This window comes from Portunus trituberculatus, chromosome 9 (genome assembly GCF_017591435.1).
Source record: "Portunus trituberculatus isolate SZX2019 chromosome 9, ASM1759143v1, whole genome shotgun sequence".
Lineage (NCBI taxonomy): Eukaryota > Metazoa > Arthropoda > Malacostraca > Decapoda > Portunidae > Portunus > Portunus trituberculatus.
The window spans coordinates 8976357-8983856 of record NC_059263.1 but is presented as its reverse complement, the minus strand read 5'-3'; positions in this window follow the sequence as shown (position 1 = coordinate 8983856).

The window sequence follows — 7500 nt, the reverse complement described above, 5'->3', positions numbered from 1 at the left end:
TCTTCCCTATCACTACAAAACATCAAACTCACAACCTTTCCCCAAAAATTATGTTTATTTACCTTCCTACTCGAGTCTTGAATACCCTCTCCCTCTCCCTCTCCCTCTCTCTCAAAGGGTAAAGATGAGGTTCACCCGAGGGCATTGCTTTCATTGTGACCTTTCCGTGTGGTGAGGTGCGGTGCGGTGTGGTGTGGGCTTCCCTGCCTTCGGGCGTGGTGAGGTGAGGGCGGGTTCAGGCGAGAGAAGGGTTGTCCAGACGAGGTAGTGGAGGGTGGGCAGGTGAAAAGGGAGAGTGAGTGATGTGTGTGTGTGTGTGTGTGTGTGTGTGTGTGTGTGTGTGTGTGTGTGTGTGTGTGTGTGTGTGTGTGTGTGTGTGTGTGTGTGTGTGTGTGTGTGTGTGTGTGTGTGTCTTGAAAGGGAGAGAGAGAGATTAGAGAGAGAGAGAGAGAGAGAGAGAGAGAGAGAGAGAGAGAGAGAGAGAGAGAGAGAGATATCCTCATCTTTTGTTACGTATTATTAGCGGATACAATGACCAGTTCCTCTCTCTCTCTCTCTCTCTCTCTCTCTCTCTCTCTCTGAAGTTCACTTAATTACCACACATAATGATAGTAAGGTCACGAGATAAAGGTCATGAGCTCATAAGAATAATCAAAACCATTCACCAGTTATTTAATAGTAGTCGTACAGGTCACTACCACCACCACCACCACCACCACCACCACCACGACCTTTGCCTTCCTCACCTCAACTGACCTTAATCGCCTGCTAACTAAGGCACTGAAATAGTCACCCATTAACCCATTCAGTACCAGGAAACGTTTTCATATTCATTCTGGTTACTATTTGATGATTTTATACAGCTTCAGAAACTTATGTGGGGATTAAAATAGTGAAGACTCTGGCCATTAATCATCTGACCTCCATTGACCCTTACTAATATCAATAAAATCGTCTAATTATATACAAAACTCAAGGTAAAAAGGTGTCCCAGTACTGAAGGGGTTAAATGCACTTTGTTCTAGTGTCTGAGTGCATGTGATTAAGAGGGGATCTTTTATATTTTTTTTTATTTATACCATGTGGGGTTTTCACGGGAGTTTCTGGGCTAAAGGGGATACTTTTTGTGGTACCTCCTATGTCAAAGTCCACCCGCTAGGAAACCATTGCCCTGTGTGAGGAAGCCCAACCTACACTCGGACCGTGGACAGGATTCGAACCCGTGCGCTTGGAGACCCCTCGGACCCCAAAGCACGCATAAGAGATATAGCACTGGTGATGTAGGAAAGTCTCTTAGGTAACTGTGGAACTCCCTGTCTACTTCTGTACCTCGTCCTTCCTATGACTTCACCTCCTTTTATATGAGGGAAGTTTCAAGATTCTTCCTATAGTTATGGATAAATCTTCTTCACTTTAGACTTTACTTTATTTTTCCCTTTAGAGATTCGAACATTCAGTGAGCCTCTTCTGTTGTCCTTGTCCATAATCAAATAAAAATGGAACGAAAAGTAACAGGTTCATTATCGATTCCAAATTCCAAAGAGGTGATGCGAGGAAAGTGTCTTGGAAATATGGAGGGTGATGACAAACACACACTCGGTCATTTGGTTGTTAATGCAGAGGCGATTGGATGTTTAAAAGATAAGACATATTTGCTGAGATAATAGAATGATACGTTTTGACACTTTTCACATTGGAACTACCACGAATAGACCTACTGACTTGTTTCATCCTGCACTGTCTCTTTTTTCTATAGACCTACGGGTGTGTATAAAAGATCAGCGTACGTATTATACTTTCCTATTTAAAATGCTACGTTTAGGCCTACTGGCTGGCAGCTTTCACCTTCCCTTACCTTCTCGACTGCACTGAATATGGCCAAACACATGAAGAAAATAAACCGTTCTTAATCATGTTATAATTTCAACCGCACAAAAAAGTAAACCAGTCTCCAGCGTGTCCAGACTTGCACAAACTTAACCAAAAGTATTTATTTACAACACCATCGCGGTCACTTAACTCACTTTACTTTCCCGCCCAGTAATATTCATCCAAACTCGGTCACAGCACTCACACATTCCCGTGCGGGCATTTCTTAAGAGCCTAGACCAGGTGAAGCGAGGCGCGGCGAGGCGTGGGGGACTAGGGCATATACCTTGTATGTACAGGTGTTACTGCTGCCTGGCCGGCCCTGGTTATAGGTAGGTGGAGCTCTCCTGCCAGGTTGCTTCACTTCTACTAGGCGGTGCTTGGCTTGCCCTGGTTATGCAAGGTTTCGTTTAGTTTAGCCTGTTACGTGAAGGCAGCAGTGTGATATAATGTGTTTATGTCACAGGAAAAGGTCTTAGGTGAGGTGATGTGAGGGGAGGTGAGAGAAGAGTTCCTTGTCTTGTCTTGGTGCAGAGGTGTGGTGGTGGTGGTGTGGATTGTATTTAAAGTGTCTGGACGTGGTGCTTTGTGTGTGTGTGTGTGTGTGTGTGTGTGTGTGTGTGTGTGTGTGTGTGTGTGTGTGTGTGTGTGTGTGTGTGTGTGTTTTATCATCTATGGTGTTGTTGAGTCTTGTAAGAGTGAGTAAAAGTGGGTACATTGTTTTATTCATCCTGTAACTGAGAGGATACACATCATAATAGAACTCTAAGATGTCTCTCCAAACCATCCTTTACTGAATTATCTGAAACTATCGAGACCTTTCATGTGAATTCCCTCAAGGCCTTCCTTCCACTTCACCATTTCACACGCTTTTTCAAGACAATTTCTCTGCTTCTTTTTTAAATATTTTCCAGAGGTCTTGATATAAAACAAGCGTTCACTCCCACAGCGGGGCGTTGGTCCTGCGTGCAGACACTCAAACTTTACTCTTGCTACAGAATAAAAGAAAAAAGAAAAAAAAAAGAAAATCATTCACACAAATAACGAGCACACACACACACACACACACACACACAAATAGATAGATATATAGATATTTATTGACCACAGTTACATTGGAAAGAAATTACATAAAAGTTAAAAGAACAATTGACAAAACATAATGTAAAACTCACTAAAAAAACTAATGAAAGCTAAAAGAAACTAAAATTACACACAGACCAGAACTAGCAGAATATCACGCCGAATTTAAAAAAAACCTAAAACTTCTAGAAACAAACATTGATAAAGATAAGTAACTATGCGGTCCACAAAAAAATTACGAAGATCTTTAAATTCCAACATTAAAAAAGACAACTATACATTAAAATTATAAACCATCCAAACAACACTAAATGACAGCCAATGCTACACTAAAAGAGAAATCTAATCAATATTACTACTTCAGAAACCTAAAAACACTCCTACTCATTACTAATACGATTTAAGAATATCATGAACACACACACACACACACACACACACACACACACACACACACACACACACACACACACACACACACACACGTAAAGACCACTCGAACGCAAGCCTATATTCCATTAGTCTCAACCCCACATCGTAGCTAGAAAAACCCAAACGCCTCACACCTGTAAGAATCTAGAAAAGCACTGCCTTAACCTCCACACTGTACCTTCACCTTCATTACACATACACCACATTACCATAAAAAAAAAAAAAAACGACCATTTATACACGCCCCCTTAAAACAGTCTTAGATTAAACCTTTCCCTTCGTATATAGTTAATTTAATGAGTAGTTAGTGTAGTGTATAGTTAGTGTAGTGTGTAGTTAGTGTAATGTCTTAGTAACTGCTCTGGATGCTGTTGATAGTACGACTCTTATTAATGCACTAAAGAAAACGTGCATCGCTTCACTGAGAGGAAATGTAAATATGGATACAACTGCTTGATTTGTTTTGTGGTTCGTCTATTGTTGCTGTTGTTGTGTCTATTGTACTACTTATTTGTGTCTTATGGTTTATCAATCTTGAAGAAAGCTCATACCAGTTTTCAAAGGGTTGGTGCAGCACAGTGTAGAAACGGGTGAAAAAAAGAGGAAGAAAAAACTTGATATGGATTGTAACGCTGCTTGAAACGTTACTTCATCCATCTGGAAAATCTTTAGTGATCTACACACACACACACACACACACACACACACACACACACACACACACACACACACACACTCTCTCTCTCTCTCTCTCTCACACACACACACACACACACACACACACACACACACACACACACACACACACACACTCTCTCTCTCTCTCTCTCTCTCTCACACAAAGGCACACACACACACACACACACACACACACACACACACACACACACACACACACACACACACACACACTCTCTCTCTCTCTCTCTCTCTCTCTCTCTCTCTCTCTCTCTCACACACACACACACACACGGCTCGGTAGCTCAGTGGTTAGAGCGCTGGCTTCACAAGCCAGATGACCGGGGTTCGATTCCCCGGCCGGGTGGAGATATTTGGGTTTGTCTCCTTTCACGTGTAGCCCCTGTTCACCTAGCAGTGAGTAGGTACGGGATGTAAATCGAGGAGTTGTGACCTTGTTGTCCCGGTGTGTGGTGTGTGCCTGGTCTCAGACCTATCCCAAGATCGGAAATAATGAGCTCTGAGCTCGTTCCGTAGGGTAACGTCTGGCTGTCTCGTCAGACTGCAGCAGATCAAACAGTGAATTACACACACACATACACACACACTCTCTCTCTCACAGGCACAGGCACACGCACACACACACACACACACACACACACTAAAACTCTCTCTCTCTCACACACACACACACACACACACTAAAACTCTCTCTCTCTCTCTCTCTCTCACACACACACACACACACTAAAACTCTCTCTCTCTCTCTCTCACACACACACACACACACTAAAACTCTCTCTCTCTCTCTCTCTCTCTCTCTCTCTCTCTCTCTCTCTCTCTCTCTCACACACACACACACACACTAGCAACCAAAGCACCTTGCACCTGAAGACATGCAAAAACAGGTTAATGAAATTCGTGAGCATCATATACATCAGGTGAGGGAGACACAGGTGAGGAAATCCAGATCGCCCCGCGCCCCGCCGTACCCTGACCAGGTAAGGCTGCCCCGCCTGGACCTGTCTCGCCTCGCCTCGCCTCGCCTCGCCTCGCCCCGCCCCGCCCCGCCCCGCTCCTGGCTCTCTGGGTGTGGTGCTGACCTCACTTTTTCCCATAAATATGACCCGGGTGACCTAGCTCCACATGAGGGAGGCTGCGAGGTGAACAGGGCTTTAATTATAACACATTTTCGTTCGCTATTCAGTAACGTTGTGTTTATGGGTTTTACAAATTGTCTTACTGTTTCTTGTTTCTTTTCGGTATTATTGATGTCTTTTGCTGACGATGTTTTCATTATGTTTGTTTTTCATAATACTGTTTCATTTTTTCTCGTTTTTTTTTCTTTTCGTGCAATATTCTTTTGGAGTTTATTTATGATTTTTTTTTGTCACTTTTTGTTTTGTTTATTTACTTTGATGATGTTTTTTTATGCTAACATTTTAATTTGCCTCTCTACTTTTCTCTCCTTTTTCTTCATTCCTCCCTTCTTCTTAAATTCATCGTTATCAGCTTATTTTTTTTTCGTTTCTCTACTAATGTCAAAATCAAGAAAAGAATATCCTTCATCTCCTTCAAATACTTCACTTCTGACTCTTCAAATCCTTCTTTTCCGATCTTTATTAACTTCTTTTACCAAAATATACTTCTCTTTCACCTTCAGGAACAACGATTTTCTCCTTATCTCTTTTTTTTCTCTTCAAAATCACTTAATCTTTTATCTTTTCAACTTACAATTGTCTCTTCGTTTCACACACACACACACACACACACACACACACACACACACATCTCTCTCTCTCTCTCTCTCTCTCTCTCTGCTCAATAACGTTTCATTTATAACATTTTTCCCTTGTAATTCCTTTCCATCACCTCTCCCGCTCTTTATCATCTCCCTCTCGCTCTCCTTGTTTCCTCATATCTTTATCGACATCATCGTCTCGTTCTCTTCCTTATCTACACATCGATTTCATGCCTTCTCGTTCACCCTTCCTCCTCTTCCTCCTCCTCCTCCTCATTCTCCTCTCCTCTCCTCTCACCTCCTCACCCTGGCTTTACTCTCACTCTTCACTTTCTCACTCCACACGCAGACAAAAAGTGGATTTCAGTCAGAACCTTTCCCCAGGGTGTATGTGGTGTCATAATTATTAGTTTTGTTATCTTTTTGTACTGCCTCCACCCTCCTCACCACCACCACCACCACCACCATTACACTATTTCGTTTCTCCCAGCGTTTACTCTCACTACTGTTTCCACGCCTCTCATTTAGTCCCTCCAGTTTATCTTCATCTACCACGTGTTATGACATGGATGACAGACACACCTAACTACTACATCTAAGTCTTTTGTGTACTGGTGACATATCTTCCATCACTTATAAGGAGGTATATTAGTATTCTCTAGTAGCAACACACACACACACACACACACACACACACACACACACACACACACACACACACACACACACACGAATGGATTAAGTTGTAAAATTAAGAACGTAATTTGTAAGAGCTGATAGGTAATAATTTAGATTCTTCACTGGTTATTTGACACTCTCTCTCTCTCTCTCTCTCTCTCTCTCTCTCATCTGTATACCTGCAATTAAGTGTATCTGGGTCAGGCAGGTGGTGGAGGGGGGCAGGTGGCCACTCGTCGCCAGGTAAGAGTATACGTGCCTTCATCTCCTTACACCCCCGCCCCACCCCGCAGTGCCCCGCCCCGCCCAACCAACTCCATCCACCTTGACCCTCCCTCAGAGTATGTTCCTCCTCCTCTTCCTCCTCCTCCTCCTCGTCCCTCTCCACAAACACCTAACCACCCCCTCCTTTCCTCCCGCCCTCCCTCTACAAGAAACCCGTTCTCTTGATGCCCGAAGGTGTAAATAACTCCGTTTTCTTTGAGGTCCTGACTACACACCTCGTTTTCTGTTTCTCGTCATCGCTGGTGTGTTTGGTAGACTGTGGTGTGTTGCTGTGGTGTTATTTGGTGTTACTTTACTTTCCTCTGTGTGTGTCTGTGTGTGTGTTGATTTTATTTGTCTGTACTTGAAGCTTAAAATTCTATATCTATTTTAATTTTGGGCTCAAAGTTGGAAATTTAGTTAAGGGGGAAACTTAAGACGGAGAATGTGTGATGTTTGGAAACTTGGCGACAGTGAGGCAGGGTATTGGTGACCAGGAGGCGTGTGGAGTAGGGAAGCCAGCCAAGTGACGCTTTTCATCTTTGTAGAGAGCCAGCATTCATGTGGGCCTTTTTCTTTTTTTTTTTTCTTTCCCTTGGCTGGCCCTCTTTCCTACATTAAAAAAAAAAATAAATAAAAAAACAGTCAGTCGGCCAGTCCAGCAGTCCAGCTGTCTAACCAGTCACTAACCTTCTCCCTCATCTGTTGCCGGGTTAAAGCTCTCAGGCGGGGTTGGGGAGGGGGAAACATCCAAG